Source organism: Pongo abelii, chromosome 2, assembly GCF_028885655.2.
Source record: "Pongo abelii isolate AG06213 chromosome 2, NHGRI_mPonAbe1-v2.0_pri, whole genome shotgun sequence".
NCBI classification, from domain to species: domain Eukaryota; kingdom Metazoa; phylum Chordata; class Mammalia; order Primates; family Hominidae; genus Pongo; species Pongo abelii.
The window spans coordinates 7881072-7897144 of record NC_085928.1 but is presented as its reverse complement, the minus strand read 5'-3'; the positions used below and the strand labels follow the sequence as shown (position 1 = coordinate 7897144).

At 42.1% G+C, this 16073-nt stretch overlaps 1 protein-coding gene across 13 annotated transcripts in view; it reads right to left on the bottom strand.

Moving 5' to 3' along the window:
• The window catches only part of TMCC1 (transmembrane and coiled-coil domain family 1), a 247588-nt gene extending 233068 nt beyond the window's left edge, over positions 1-14520 (bottom strand). For 4 of the 13 annotated variants that reach the window (XM_054550518.2, XM_054550524.2, XM_024244924.3 and 1 more), the window contains exons 1-2: positions 14304-14520; positions 1226-1476 (exon numbers count right to left, since the gene is read on the bottom strand). The gene's annotated coding sequence lies outside the window, so the exon portion shown is untranslated. Of the gene's footprint in view, positions 1-1225; positions 1480-13991; positions 14225-14303 lie in introns of those variants that run through there. The other 9 variants (XM_063722443.1, XM_054550521.2, XM_054550526.2 and 6 more) reach the window with 5 other exon arrangements.
• Between the last annotated feature and the right edge of the window lie 1553 nt (positions 14521-16073).

Here is a 16073-nt window from a genome sequence, read left to right as displayed (position 1 = left end):
TTTTCTCTTTATAATTTGTCATCATAAATTTAAAAATGACATTCATGCATTACTTATTTATTTCAGGCCAGGCATGGTGGCTCACGCCTGTAATCCCTGGATATTGGGAGGCCGAGGTGGAAGGATCACTTGAGCCCAAGAGTTCGAGACCAGCATGGGCAACATAGTGAGACCCTCATCTCTACAAAAAATAAAAATATTAGCTGATCACAGTGGCATATGCCTGCAGTCCCAGCTACTTGAGACACTGATGCAGGGGACTGTTTGTGCCCAGGAATGTGAGATTGCTGTGAGCTACGACTGCACCCTTGCACTCCAGCCTGGGCAATAGAACAAGACATTGTCTTAAAAAAAAAAAAAGTTTTCAGAAAGAAAAATTGAGTCTTTGAGTGAAAACAACAGATATACCTATAACTGTCTACAATGCAATAACAATCCTTTACATTGATAAAAATCTTTCATGCAAATTTTCTCATCTGATTCTCAATAACCCCATGAGCTGTGTAAAGCAAGTAATGATAAGCACATTTTAAAGGTGAGAAAACAAACATACTTTAACTCTCAAAGCATGGAAGTAATAATGTCAAACCTGGGACTGAAGTCTCAATTTTTAGTTCAAAACTCTACAATATCACACCTCCTCTTGCCAATGAAACTGAACCAGACTATGAAATCATACAGCCATAATATTATGCTAAGGTTACTAAGCTTTCCTAAACCATCCAGGGTCTATGCAGAATGAGAACAATTTCAGTTTACCTAAGTCACAATTTCACTTTGAGAAATAAGAATGCAAGCTACAGCTGGGCACGGTGGCTCACACCTGTAATCCCAGCACTTTGGGAAGCTGAGGTGGGGGATCACTTGAGCCCAGGAGTTTGAGACCTGCCTGGGCAATACAGCAAGACTCTGTCTCTATTATAAAAAATAAAAAATAAAAATTTAATTTAAAAGAAAAAAATTCAAGCTGCTCCCCGTTACTTGTAAGTCTAATCCCGTGTCTAATAACATTCAGGAAGAATGTAGGAAATGAGCTGTTTCATTATATACATTAAGAAAGTTCTTGTTGAGCTACAGATGCCAGAAAAAAAGAGAAAATGGAAGAAAGGAAGATGGAACAAGTAAATGAATGAGAACTGAGTTATAGAGAGGAAAGTATAATCATTTTATACTGTTCAGAGTGCCTGAGTGATGTGATTTTGCAGTAGAAGAAAAAACGACATACCTCCTCAAAATCCCAGCAATAGCTTCCCTTTCTTTGCATAGGTGAGGATGAACAGTTGTAATCCAAAAGGTTTCCCAAAAAGTTATTTTTAAAAAAGACATAGGAACAGAAGATCCGTATGAAAAAGAGATCCAGTCTGGGAGGATGGACACTGTGTCTTCTAAATCTTGTGACCAAGGGCAACTGTTCACCGAGCGTCAGCATCTGAAGAAAGTGCTAACTGTGGATGTGTCTTCTCCAGAGATTAATACCTGCTGGGACAGAGGAGCAAGAAAAGGAGAAAGAACTACTGAATGCAAATAACTGTCTGACAAGCAATGACAGGCTGAGCATCCCAACTTTGAAAGGCCAAAACCCAAAATGCCCCAAAATCTGAAAACTTTTTGAGTCCCAACATGATGCTCAAAAGAAACACTCACTGGAACATTTCAGAGTTCAGACTTTCCAACTAGGGATGCTCAACTGATAAGTATAACACAAATATTCCAAAATCTGAAAAAATTTGAAATACTTCTGGTCTGAAGTATATCAGTTCTCAGGCTGCAAATTTTTTTTTTTTTTTTGAGACAGAGTTTTGCTCTTGTTGCCCAGGCTGGAGTGCAATGGCGCAATCTTGGCTCACTGCAACCTCTACCTCCCAGGTTCAAACAATTCTCCTGCCTCATCCTCCCAAGTAGCTGGATAACAGGCGCTTACCACCATGCCAGGCTAATTTTTGTATTTTTAGTAGAGACTGGGTTTCACCATGTTGGCCAGGCTGGTCTTGATCTCCTGACCTCATGATCCCCCTGCCTCGGCCTCCCAAAGTGCTGGGATTACAGGCGTGAGCCACCTGCGCCCAGCCTAAAAATTTTTAAATTAACATCAGTGAACAAAAAGTGATCACATGGAGGTAATACCAGTGACCATGCCCAGCTGACACTGAGTTATCAATGACAGCAATAAGCAAAAGTATACTTCTGCAGGTAATCCAGCTCTCTCTCTGATAACAGTAAAGAAAATATTAAAATCTATTTCAAGTTTTTTGTAGCAAAATCATGGTCATATCACACAACGAATCACAGATAAATATTTATCTGCAGTCTGCCAAACAGAGCAACCATTCTGGCAACTTATAAAACAAATATTGTAGAACTACTAATGCAGATGTCCACTCTGAGCAGAAAATGTAGAATAATCATATTAAAAAAAAATATGTAGGTTTTGGCAGAGAAACTAAAAGTTAACATGAAAACGAAGGGACATAAATGTTAATATGACATACAGGGTGGTTTGCATACCTTTTTAGCTAACATACAGAACAAGAAATCTGTTATATTTTGGCAACAAATTAAGGCAGTATTTATTAATACCTGCTACATCACTGCATTTCTATCAAACCACAAATTATAGAATATATAAAATGAAATACATTGGATGGAACTAGCAGCAGTCAAGACACAGCAGAAGGAAAGATGAGTGAATGTAAAGACACAGCAATAAAAACTATCCAAAATGAAACCCAAAATATAAGACCAAAGAAAAAGAGCAGAGCATCAGTAAGGTATGGGACAACTTCAAGAACCTAATAATATATATGTAACTGGAATCCAAGGAGTGATGTGTGACTATTTGGAGAAATAATAGCCAAAAATGTTCCAAATCTGATGAAAAGTATAAACCCACAAACTCAAAAAGCTTAACAACAAGAGCAAAAAACTCAAAAGAAAGCTTATACTCCACCAGAGCACAATAAAATCAAATTCCTTGAAACCAGACACAAAGAAAAATCTTAAAAGGAGCCAGAGGAATTGGAACGAGAGAAAATATTTACAGATCATCTATCATCCAGAATATACAGAGAACTCTTAAAACTCAAAACAAAATCAACCTGATAAAAATGGGCAAAGGATATGTCTCCGAAGGAGATATATGAATGGCTGTTAAACACATAAAAAGATGCTCAATATCACAAATCATTAGGGAAATGCAAATCAAAACTACAATCAGATACCACTCATACCCATTAGGATAGCTATGATTTAAAAAAAAAAAAAAAACAGAAATAACAAGTGCTGGCAAGGATATGGAGAAAGTGGAACCCTTGTGCACTGCTGATAGGAATGTACAATGGTACAGCCATTGGGGAAAACAGTATGGAAGTCCTAAAAAAATGAAAAATAGAATTACCATATGATCCAGCAATTCCATTTCTGGGTTTATAGCAAAAAAGATTTAAAGTGGGGTCTGTAAGAGATATCTGTAGAGTCATGTTCACAGCAGCATTATTCATGATAGCCAAAAAGTGGAAGCAACTCAAGTGTCATATGTCCATGAACAGATGCATGGATAAGCAAAAGGTGGTATATCATATACAATGGAATACTATGCAGTCTTAAAAAGGAAGAACATTCTGAAAAATACTACAACATGGATGAACCTTCAGGACATTATATTAAGTGACAGGAGACAGTCACAAAAAGACAAGTACTGTATGATTCCACTTATATGAGGTACCTAGGGTAGTCAAATTCAAAGACAGTAGAATAGTGGCTTCCAGAGGCCAGAGGAGGGGGTCTGGGGAGTTAATGTTTAAAAGGCTTTCAGTTTGCAAGATGAAAGGAGTAATGGAAATGGATGATAGTGATGGTTGCACAACATTATGAATGTATTTAACATTACTGAACACCACACTTAAAAATGGTTAAAATCAGCCAGGCGTGGTGGCTTACGCCTGTAATCCCAGCACTTTGGCAGGCCAAGGTGGGCGGATCACCTGAGGTCAGGAGTTCGAGACCAGCCTGGCCAACGTGGTGAAACCCTGCCTCTACTAAAAACACACACACACAAAAAAAATTAGCCAGGCATGGTGGCACATGCCTGTAATCCCAGCTACTTGGGAGGCTGAGGCAGCAGAATCACTTGAACCAGGAAGGCGGAGGTTGCAGTGAGCTGAGATCGCACCACTGCACTCTACCCTGGGTGACACAGCGAGACAATCGATCAATCGATAAGGTTAAAATGGGCCAGGTGTGTTGACTCATGCCTGTAATCCCAACACTTTGGGAGACCAACATGGGAGGATTATTTGAGCCCAGGAGTTCGAGATCAGTCTGGGCAACATGGTGAGGCCCCGTTTCTACAAAAAATTGTAAAAATTTGCCAGGAATGGTGACAGGCACCTGTGGTCCCAGCTATTCAGGAGGCTAAAGTGGTGGGATCACTTGAACCTAGGAGGTCAAGGCTGCAGTAATCCATGTTCACACCACTGCACTCCAGCCTGGGTGACAGAGTGAGACGCTGTCTCAAAAACACAAACAAAAAATGGTTAAAATGGTAAATTTTTAATTATATGTATTTTACCACAATAAAAAAAATATATTTTTTGGGCTGGGAGCAGTGGCTCACACTTGTAATCCCAACACTTTGGGAAGCCAAGACGGATCAATCACTTGAGGCCAGGAGTTCAAGACGAGCCTGGCCAACATGATTTCACCAACATGGTGAAACAACATGGTGAAATCTCACCTCTATTTTATCTTATTTTAGAAATAAAAAAATTAAATTAAAAAAAGAAAAAATATATTTTTTGAAAGAAAAATAAAAGCAGCCAGAAGGAAACAAACACACATTACATACAGAAAAATAAACCCAATGAAAGCAGATTTCTCATTGGATACAATGCAGGCCAGAAGATGGTGAAACAGCATCATAAAGAAAACGTCAACAGTAATTACATATCCTGTGAAAATAGTTTCGAAAACTAAAAACAAATTAAAGTCTTCAGATGTCCAAATACTAAAAGGATTCATTGTCAGCAAATGTGCACTACAAGAAACATTAGAAATCCTTCAATCGGAAGGAAAATCATACCACACAGAAATCTAGAACTATACAAAAGAACAAAGAGCACCAAAAAAAAGGTAAAATATATGAATAAACAAAATATACATGCATACTGGACAAAGACTTTTATAATAGTATGAGCAGAATCATTTACATTATTAAAATAAAGAAAAAAGCAATATCAAGAATTTTCAGGCTGGGCGTGGTGGCTCACACCTGTAATCCCAGTACTTTGGGAGGCTGAGACGGGAGGATCGCTTGAGCCCAGGAATTGGAGACCAGCCTGGGCAACATAGTGCAACCCCATTTCTACAAAATAAAATAAAAAAAGAATTTATACATATCTTCCAACATGCTTGTCTTCCACAAACTTCAAAGTACCCTGATTAGAACTCAGTTCCCATCACACTTTCCTATAAATCACAGTCAGTATTATTTCTTCTTTATAAAATGAAGCTCTAAAGTACAAGCTATTTGTCTGATAACAGAGTCTTTGGAAGAAATAAAATTAAAACTAAAATCTCCTTGTTTCCAGCTTAGTATTCTACTACATAAACAGTGGTTTTCAAAATCTTTGAAGGGCTTGCCTACAGAGAAATTCTTTGAGATAAAAAAAATGGTGGTCAATATATAATTTATCAATTTTTTTCACTGTCTCAATGGAACTCAAAAGTCATTTACAAATGAGCTACAGCAGGCAGGGTTTAGTGGCTCATACCTGTAATCCCAGCACTTTGGGAGGCTGAGGCAGGCAGGTTGCTTGAGCGCAGGATTCAAAACCAGCCTGGGCAACATGGCAAAACCCCATCTCTACAAAAAATGCAAAAATTAGCCAGAGACGGTGGGACACACCTGTAGTCCCAGCTACTCGGGGAGCTGAGGCAGGAGGATCGCTTGAACCCGGGAGGTCCAGGCTGCAGTGAGCTTTGATTGCACCAATGCACTCCAGCCTGGGCAACAAAAGAGACCCTGTTTCTACATAAATAAGTAAATAAATAAGCTACAGCAAAGAATGTTCTTTGTTTTCAAGAAATCTGAAAAACAACAATAGGTTTCAATGAATTGGTTAGGTTGCCCCAAACTGGCAAAAGAAGAAATATTTTGCCAAGTCTTCCTGAGGAAAATGAATTTGTCAAAGCAAAGGTGTCAAAGCAATCGCTGTAAAACAAAGCTTTGGGGTCAGGTGTTGAAGTAGAAAAAGGATCACCTGAGGTCAGGAGTTCAAGACTGGCCTGGCCAACATGGTGAAATCCTGTCTCTACAAAAACACAAAAATTAGCCAGGCATGATGGCAAGTGCCTGTAATCCCAGCTACTCCAGCTTGGGCGAGACAGAGAGACTTCATCTCAAAAAACAGAAAAAAGGAAAACAATATTTGATGCTATTCTATTATAGTTCAAACGTGAGGAAATGTGGTTAGTCAGGATAAAATCTCTGTAACATCACTGATACCAAATAGATTACAGAATGGGAATCCTGCCTACTATCCCTCTGAATACATAACAGGCTTTTTTGTTTGTTTTTTGAGACAGAGTCTCACTCTGTCACCAGGCTGGAGTGCAGTGGTGCAATCTCGGCTCACTGCAACCTCCGCCTCCTGGGTTCAAGCGATTCTCTTGCCTCAGCCTCCCGAGTAGCTGGGATTACAGGCGCCCACCACCACGCCCGGCTAATTTTTGTATTTTTAGTAGAGACAGGGTTTCACTGTGTTGGCCAGGATGGTCTCGATCTCTTGACCTCGTGATCCACCCATCTCAGCCTCCCAAAGTGCTGGGATTACAGGCGTGAGCCACTGTGCCTGGCTTGAATACATAATGTTAAATGCAATTCATACACTCGGAGACTGCTTGAGACCACTAGCAGACCTCATAGCCCAACTGCACAGTGAGAGACCACTTGCTGCTCTCAGACAGATAACTGAATGGTTCACGTAACTCAGGATGTTCTTCTGACAGAATTCTAGAGGAAGGCTACCTACTGTTACCCTATCTGGACCAAAATTCTTTATTCTATAAAGACAACAAGAAAATTATGTGATTTCAGTATTCATAAGGAATACCATATTCCAGGAGAAAGTAGCATTCTTTCAGCACTTTATCCAAAGTCAAGCCATTGGATAACTTTCTACTTTATATGATAATAAACTTATCAAAAGAAATACAGTGGTTACATACTCAAGAGAATTGAAAATGTATGTTCAAACAAAAGCTTATATAAGAATATTCAAGGCAGCATTATTCGTAATAGCAAAAAAGCAGCATTATTCAGAACAGCCTACTGACGAACAGGTACACAAAATGTGGTGTATCCATATAATGGAATATTACTATGCCATAAGAAAGGAATGAAGTACTGATACTTGCTACAATATGGATGAAAAAAAACACTGTAAAGTGAAAGAAGCTAAAAACAAAAGGGCAAGCCGGGTGCAATGGCTCACACCTGTAATCCCAGCACTTTGGGAGGCTGGGGCGGACTGATCACTTGAGGTGAGGAGTTCAAGACCAGCCTGGCCAACATGGTGAAACCGTTTCTACAAAAAAAAAAAAAAAATTAGCCAGGTGTGGTGTGTGCACCTGTAATCCCAGCTACTTGAGAGGCTGAGGCGGGAGAATCCCTGGAACCCGGGAGGCGGGGGTTGCAGTGAGCCGAGATCAAACCACTGCACTCCAGCCTGGGAGACAGAGTGAGACTCCGTCTCAAATAAAATAAAATAAACAAAAAAAACTCCCCAAAAGGCCAGGTATTATATGATTCCATTTATGTGACATGTTTAGAATAGGCAAACCCATAGGACAAAAATCAGTCTGTGGTTGCCAGGGAACAAAGAGAGGGACTGCTTAATAGGTATGGGGTTTCTTTTTGGGGTGATGAAAATGTTCTAGAGTTTGACAGCGGTGGTGGTTGCACATGTTACACTGTGAATGAACTAAAAGCCACTTAACTGCAGATTTAAAATGGTTAACTACATATTTCAAATCATAAACTGTATTTTATAGGAATTTTACCTCAAGAAAAAAAAAATACCGGGTTAGGCGCACTGGCTCACGCCTGTAATCCCAGCACTTTGGGAGGCCAAGGAGGGCGGATCATGAGGTCAAGAGACTGAGACCACTCTGGCCAACATGCGGAAATCCCATCTCCATTAAAAATACAAAAATTAGCTGGGCATGGTGGCACGCGCCTGTAGTCCCAGCTACTCAGGAGGCTGAGGCAGAAGAATCACTTGAACCCGGGAGGCAGAGGCTGCAGTGAGCCAAGATCGCGCCACTGCACTCCAACCTGGCGACAGAGCAAGACTCCATCTCTCAAAAACAAAACAAAACAAAACAAAACAAAACTTCTAAATGTTATTTATCTTGTACCTGTATCTCCCACTCCTTAACAAAATACTGTGAGCATTAAAAAAAAAGACCACTCAAAAACACTTTTTAAAATATAATATATTGACATTCTAAAAAAGGCAAAACTATAGAGACAGTTAAAAGATCAGTGAGGTTGCCAGAGGCTGGTGTGAGGGAAGTAAATCGGTGAGAGACAAACTTTCTAGAGCTGTGGAACTAATCTGTATGATACTGTAATGTTAAACATAAAATACTAGAAGTCTGTCGAAACCCATAGAAATTTATATCACAAAGAATAAACTTTAATATGTGAGAATTCTTAAATAATTAGGAGATAAAGGTAGCTCAGCAAAAAATGCAGAATGTGACAAAATCTAAATATATTACAAATATACGAGACGACTTCAGGAAGTAAGTAGGGAAAGCTGCTGACCTAAAAAAACAATAGAAATGAGTGCTGTCTATAAAACTAAAGGCAAAAAGAACTATCTGTAAGTCTCTAGTTGATAAACTAGTTTCCCACAGGTATACAGATTAACAGTTCTGAAACCACTATACGTGTATGCTGGAATGGAATAATTAATTCTGGCAGATGGTGGGAGGCAGGTTTTTCACTGGTGAAGCAGGAGGTTACATATAAGCAAGGTAAGGTTAGAATGATACATGTGGTAATGAATTAGAGTTGGAGACATCATGAAGTCATGTTTAGCTTAATAAAGACACAGTTACATATAGAAACATATATAGATATGTGTATATACACAGGTTAATATGTACACATATATCTCCTTCCTCCATCACTTGAGAGGGCCTAGAAGCAACAACACTTCAGTACCAACAAGCACATCTGTCACCCAGATCTTGGTTTGTAACACCATTCTTCAATAAAAGGTACCAGGGCTCCTTGAGAAATGACTGATTACAGGACTGGAGCAGAAAATATACAAGATGAACCTTAGAGCATCTTATGTTGCCAGAAAGTAAGAAAGTACACACACAATGATGGAAATATGTCAAAGAGAAAGGATACAGGAGCCAACTTAAAGAGCTCCCAATGGCCAAAGCTGAAATAATTTAGCAATGAAATTTAAGTAGATACACCACCCTTAAGGAGGCAGAACATAACTCATCACCACTAAGTGTGGGCTGCACATAGTGACGATTTTCCAGAGTACAGCAGGAAAGAGAGGAGGAAAGAGTAACTTTGCAGAAAACAAACTCTGCCTCAAGCCAGATGAGCAGGGTTAACATCAACACTGATAAGTCATACTGATAGTATACATCCCTAATATGTGATGAGAATGACACTTTAGCCATGTGGTCTTCCTTCCAAAAGCATATTACATTCTTGGCCTAACCACAATAAAAACATCAGATAAATCCCAAAGAATGTTCTATAAAAATACCTGACCACGGCTGGGCACAGTGGCTCACGCCTGTAATCCCAGCACTTTAGGAAGCTGAGGAGGACAGATTGCTTGGTTCTAGGAGTTCGAGACCAGCCTGGGCACCATGGTAAAACCCCACCTCTACAAAAAGTACAAAACTTAGCAGAGCATGATGGCACACATCTCTGGGCCCAGCTACGCCGGACATTGAGGTCAGAGGATCACTTGACCCCAGAGTGTTGAGACTACAGTGGATGAGATCGTTCCACTGCACTCCAGTCTTGGTGACAGAGGGAGATCCCGTCTCAAAAAAACAAACAAAACCTGACCAGTAATCTTCAAAACTGCCAAGATCATTAAACACAGGGAAAGTCTGAGAAATTGTCACAACCAAGAGGAGCTAAGGAGACATAATTACTAAATGTAATGTGGTATTGTGGATGGGCTCCTGGGATAGTGAAAGAACATTAAGGAAAAAACCTGTGGAAACTTGACAAAGTATGGTCTCTGTGATAATGTATCAATACTGGTTTATTAATACTGACAAATGATCACAGGAATGTAAGACGTTAATAATATGGGAAACAGTGTAGGATAGGCAGGAACTCTGCACTATCTTCGCAATGTTTCTGTAAATCTAAATTTTAAAGTCTATTTTTAAAAATTATAACAAATTTATCATCAACGGCATCCCTGGAATTTTACTCAGTGCATCTAGGACACAAAAGATACTTAAAATACGGTCTTTGCCTTCAAGAAGCTTGTTGTCGCAGAGTAAAGACAAATGCTCATGAAACTAATATAAAATACAAAAATAAGAAAAAATTAAATTGAAGAGTAAAGATAAAAGTATATTAAGAATATAAAGAAGGTCTAGAATTATCAGCAAAGATTTGGTCAAGGAGATAAAACTTGAATTTGTACCTTAAAATGTACTTCAGAGTAGCAAAGTTAAAAAAAAAAAAAAAGAATAAACTAAGCTCACTTACAAGAAGAACAATCAGAAGGGTGAAGAAATAAGAAAAAGCTAACAGAAATTAAAATGGCTGGGGCATGGTGGCTCATGCTTATAAACCCAGCACTTTTGGAGGCCAAGGCAAGGAGGATCACTTGAGGCCAGGAGTTTGCCTAGGCAACATATGAGACCCCATCTCTCTCCATAATATCTTTTAAAAAAAAGGAAAAATAAAAACATTTAGCTCTGAAAAGTGAAGACTTAAATAGGAGACATAATAGCAGTGCTCAAACACTTTAAGGGTCATGTGGCAGAACTAACAGAGTTACATCTATACCCATTTAACTTACAAGCCAACCTCTGGCAAAATGTGACCAATGCTCAAGGACAAAGAGAGTGACAGCTGTTCAGTGGAGCCACAACAGGAAATGCCAATATGGAAAGACAGGAAGCACGTGGCTAAGTTCTCTACAACTTTTCAAAGGACAGTATGTATGTGAGCCCAAAGAAGTAAAAATCAGATTCTAATTCTGCAAATGTTTACTGACTATCTTAAGTGCCCGGCTCTTTCAAATACATTATCTTGTTTAATATTCACAACACATCTATGAGCGTGTATTAATGTAATAGAGGCTTAACATAAAAATAGAATTAAACCCCGCATGGAAACAGGAACATATCAAAATTCTATACCATCCCCCACTCTCTGATAGGGACTCCACAGCAGTTTTAAAAAGCCAAATAGTCTGAAGGCCCAGATACCTATATAACAATTTATTTCCTCTTGCTCTTTCCCTCAGTCAAGCTCTGTGGCTCTCAGCCTTTCATATTTGTAAGAATTTTATACAACTGTATATACAAAAACATGCAGACCATACTTTTTGAGCAATTTATGGAATTTTCAAGAAGAGTTTTCATCTTACGTGATTTTTGCCTCATGCACTAACTTGAGGACCTAACCCTGGGATGAGGTGCAACTCCACTGCAGTCTTACTCCATGGGTACTGGAAAAGGAGACGGAAAGGTACCATCCTATTACATGAAGAACAACATTCTAACAAAGACATAAAACGTACTTACATAAAATGTAAGAATGACATGTTATGTGGGGAAGTTCAACACTGGAAAACAAGAGCAACTCATCTGCACCTGCAGACCTTTGCACTCACTGTTTCATTTACCAGGAAGGCGCCACCATTTTTCAGGTCACAACTCAAATACCTTCTCCTTAATGAGGCCTCCTCTCACTAACTAACCCTCCACCCACCTTTCAGTCATTCACTTGTAACATCACCTTGTTTTATTTTCTTCATAATTCGTATTAGGGGTCAGCAAACGTTTTCTATAAAAGGCCAGACTATAATCTATAGGCCAAATCCACCTTGCCCCGTTTTATATGGTTAAGAATGGTTTTACATTTTTAAACGGCCAGGAGAAAATATTTTTAAAAACTCATTAATATTCTGTGACATGTGAAAATTTTATGAAATTCAAATTTCAGTGTCCCAAGTTTAACTGGAACATAAACATGTTTGTTCATGTACCGTCTGTGGCTGCTTTTGTACTAAAACAGAATAGAGTAGTTGCAAAAAGAGATCATATGGCCCCAAAACTCTGTTATGTACTGTACTTTCTGGTCCTTTACCAAAAAAAGCTTACTAACCACTGATTTATATTATTATCTGAAATGATCCTATTTGCTTGTTTGTTGTATATTCCTCATTCCCATACATACAGAATAAAGCTTAATTAGGGAAGAGGCCTTGTCTGTTTTGTCCCAACAATGTAGCCCAGTACTTAGAAAACATCCTGGAACAAAGTAAGGGCTCAATAAATATTTGATGAATTAATGAATGATCCATAAATGCCACTCTGAGGAGCTTAAACCTAAGCCCTGAGCCATTATATGTTCTGTACATTTATGAGAGGCATAAGCAGTCTTGCAGAAAAGGGGAAATATTCTACTATCAAGAAGGACCAGTTTAAAGTAATGGTGGTTGGTCACCAACTAGTCTAGGGCACTGGGGTTCTTCATCAAATTGTAGACTACAGGTCTTTTGTGCTCATAAAAGAGTCCTACTGCAAGGTGTCACAACACTGTCAGCGGTCTGTGCTTCTGTTTATCTTAAGATGCAAATGCTCTGAGAAATCTCATTCTTATACACAGTACACAGCACCTACACCATACCAAATCTTAATCAATGCTCATAATTATAACAGATCTACATCACATGCTAATGAATTTTTAACGTCTAAAATTTTCCTATGCTGCTGATCAGCAATCTATAAGCAGCTCAAAACTCTTGAAATTAAAAGGTTACCACCCACAGACCAGAAGCAGCTTTTTAATCTTTCTACACTAGCCAGAGAGTGGGTGTGTGATTGCAAAAAAATACAAGCCAACTCTGTTGGTAGAGGACAAGGTTATTGTTAAGTTAAAATCCCATCTATAAGCATCGTTTTGTCACATGACACTAGTAAAACTACCACCTACTCACAATTTGAGTTTCAATCTCCTAATATACAGAGAAAAAAAATGTATCTACCTCCTGGAACAAATCAAAGTTCTGTTTTATTTTAAAGCAGCTATCTGATATTTAAGCCCTTGATTTTTTTTTTTTTTTTAAGAACAGAATAAGCTAATTTAGGAATTCACACTTTTTATAGAGATGCTTATGGTACAGGTACCTCTGACGGCTAGGCTCTACCAACACTAACGTGTAACGTGTCACAAAAGCCAACGGGCGTTGGGGGGGCCGGGGGTAGCCAACAGCTCAAGTGGGCTGTTTCACTCCGCGGCAGATTCACCTGGGGATTCCTCACCAAGAATGTTGTTAAGGGACGAACCAAACCAACCACGAATGATACCCCTTTACCGAGGCTGAAAAAGCACAGATTCGCAAGCTATAAACGAATCTCTGGCCCTTTAGGGAAGGTGCAACTCGCTGCACCTCTTTCCCCTATCCTACAGGGGTTAACAGGGGGCATCCTGAGGCCAAGCCCAGCCAGCTCCTTCTCACATCCCACCTCCCACCACGTATTCTCCCCAGTACGCCGGGCTCCCTCCTCCCCTCGAAAGACAGTTCAAAATCAAAACAAAAGGTGCAAAACTGGGTTTCAGGTGGAAATGGATGAGTCCTGGTGGCTAACTTCTGGGACGCCAGAAGGCTCCTAAAACCCCAGATCCCGACGGAAACCGGCTCCTAAACAGTCCCTCGGGCCTCGGCCCGACTTCTCACACGCCCCTCCCTCACCTCGGCCCTGGGATGCTGGGAAGGGAAGGAGGCGAGGGGCTGGAGGGGAACCCCAGGTCAAAATGACAGCGGAATGAGCCGGGAAAGGAAAGAGGCCCCATGGGATGCTGGGGGTCGAGTCCTAGGCCCGGGGCTTCAACCTCGAATGGGGGCGACGGCAGGTCCCAGCCCCGACAGGCCGCGAGCGGGAGGCCAGGCCCGCGTCCGCTGCGCCGCCGGGCCACGCTCCCTCACGACTGTCCCCACCCACCGCGGAGGGCCGTGAGGGGGCCGCGACCGCCGCCAGCGTCCGGGGCGGGGGCGCTCACTCACCGGCGGGGAGGGGAGGAGCAGCCGGCGTCTCCGCCAGCGCCGTCGCTCGAGCTCAAGCGCCCGCTCCTTCCACTGCGGCCGCCGCACCTGGTCCATCCCCCACAACCACCCCCCCCTCCCGACCCTCCCCCCGCGCCGCCTCAGCCGCCGCCGCCTCAGTCACCGCCACCGCCGCCGCCGCCTCAGCCCCGGCGCGGGAGCGCGAACCGGCGCGAGGGAGCGAGAGCGCGCGCGCCCCCGCCACAGCCGCCACCGCCCACAACCTCCGCCCCCGGCCGGCGGCGCACGCGCAAGGGAGCGGGCGGACGGGCGCGCGCACGCCGCAGGGGGCGGGGATGGGCCCTGGAAGGCGTGGCCCCGCCCCCTAGCCCGCCTACCCACGCGGTCTCTGGGCTGGTTGAGCTGCGCCGCTGCAGGTAGTGCTGAGTTGCTCCAGGTGAGCTCCTCCTGTCAAAAAGCTCTAGGAACCGAGCCACCCTCGCCCTAGGAGCAACGCCCCTGAGTAATATGGGGTTTCGTCGGATTTCTGCCCGCCGCTCTGGATCACACGTTTGTTCTCCCTATTTGAGTCGCAAGGCCTTCCTTCATTCCACCTAGCAGGCTGCTTGGAAAAGGGCAGAGGCTCATTATTTTCACCAGGTATTGCCACTGAAGGGATCGTAAGCAGCCACCAGCCCATCCCTTTATAATTCCCATTTTCCTAATTTATTTTATTTTTATTACTTATGTAATGAGGCTTCTTCCGTGTTCAAGGAGCTGGGAGTACCATATGGGGTCAACGGAGTCCCTGGCCTCATGAAGTTTGAGATCTGGTGGAGAAGGAAAACATTCATGGGAGAATCAGACAGAATTAAGTTTTCAATTAGTAAAAATCTTCTGAGAGGTATATGGTACTAAGAGAATCTTTATGGGGGAATTGATTTAGTTGAGGATGAAGAGGGTAGAATCTGAGGAATTGAGTTGGGAGGAGTTAGTTGCTCCAAGGGGTGAGGTCTTGGCATGGCCAGATTGGGGAGCGCTAAAGAACATTGAAGGTGGAGTAGACTGCGAGTGTGGGAAGAGGTAGGCAAGAACAGGAGAGGATTGGGGACCTATTTATTTATTTATTGAGACAGAGTCTCACTCTGTCACCCAGGTCACCCAGGCTGGAGTGCAATGGCTCGATCTCAGCTCACTGCAACCTCCGCCTCCTGGGTTCAAGCGATTCTCCTGTCTCAGCCTCCCGAGTAGCTGGACTACCAGCGCACGCCACCACGCCTGGCTAATTTTTGTATTTTTAGTAGAGACGGGGTTTCGCCATCTTGGCCAGGTTGGTCTGGAACTCCTGACCTTGTGATCCGCCTGCCTCGGCCTCCCAAAGTGCTGGGATTACAGGCGTGAGCCACCACACTCAGCCGGATTTGGGACTTTAATCTGAGTGCTTGGGAGAAGCTATTCAGATTTTTTCCAGCAGGGTTGCAGGGGAAATAACTTGATCATTATGTCTGTTTTTTGTTTTTGAGAGGCAGACTGGAGGGCAGTGGGGCGATCTCGGCTCACTGCAATCTCTGCCTCCCGGGTTCAAGTGATTCTCCTGCCTCAGCGTCCGTAGTAGCTGGGACTACAGGCGCACGCCACCGCACCCAGCTAATTTTTTTAGTATTTTTAGTAGAAACAGGGTTTCACCATGTTGGCCAGGATGGTCTCAATCTCCTGACTTCATGATCCACCCGCCTCGGCTTCCCAAAGTGCTGGGATTACAGGTGTGAGCCACCTTGCCCCCAGCCCATT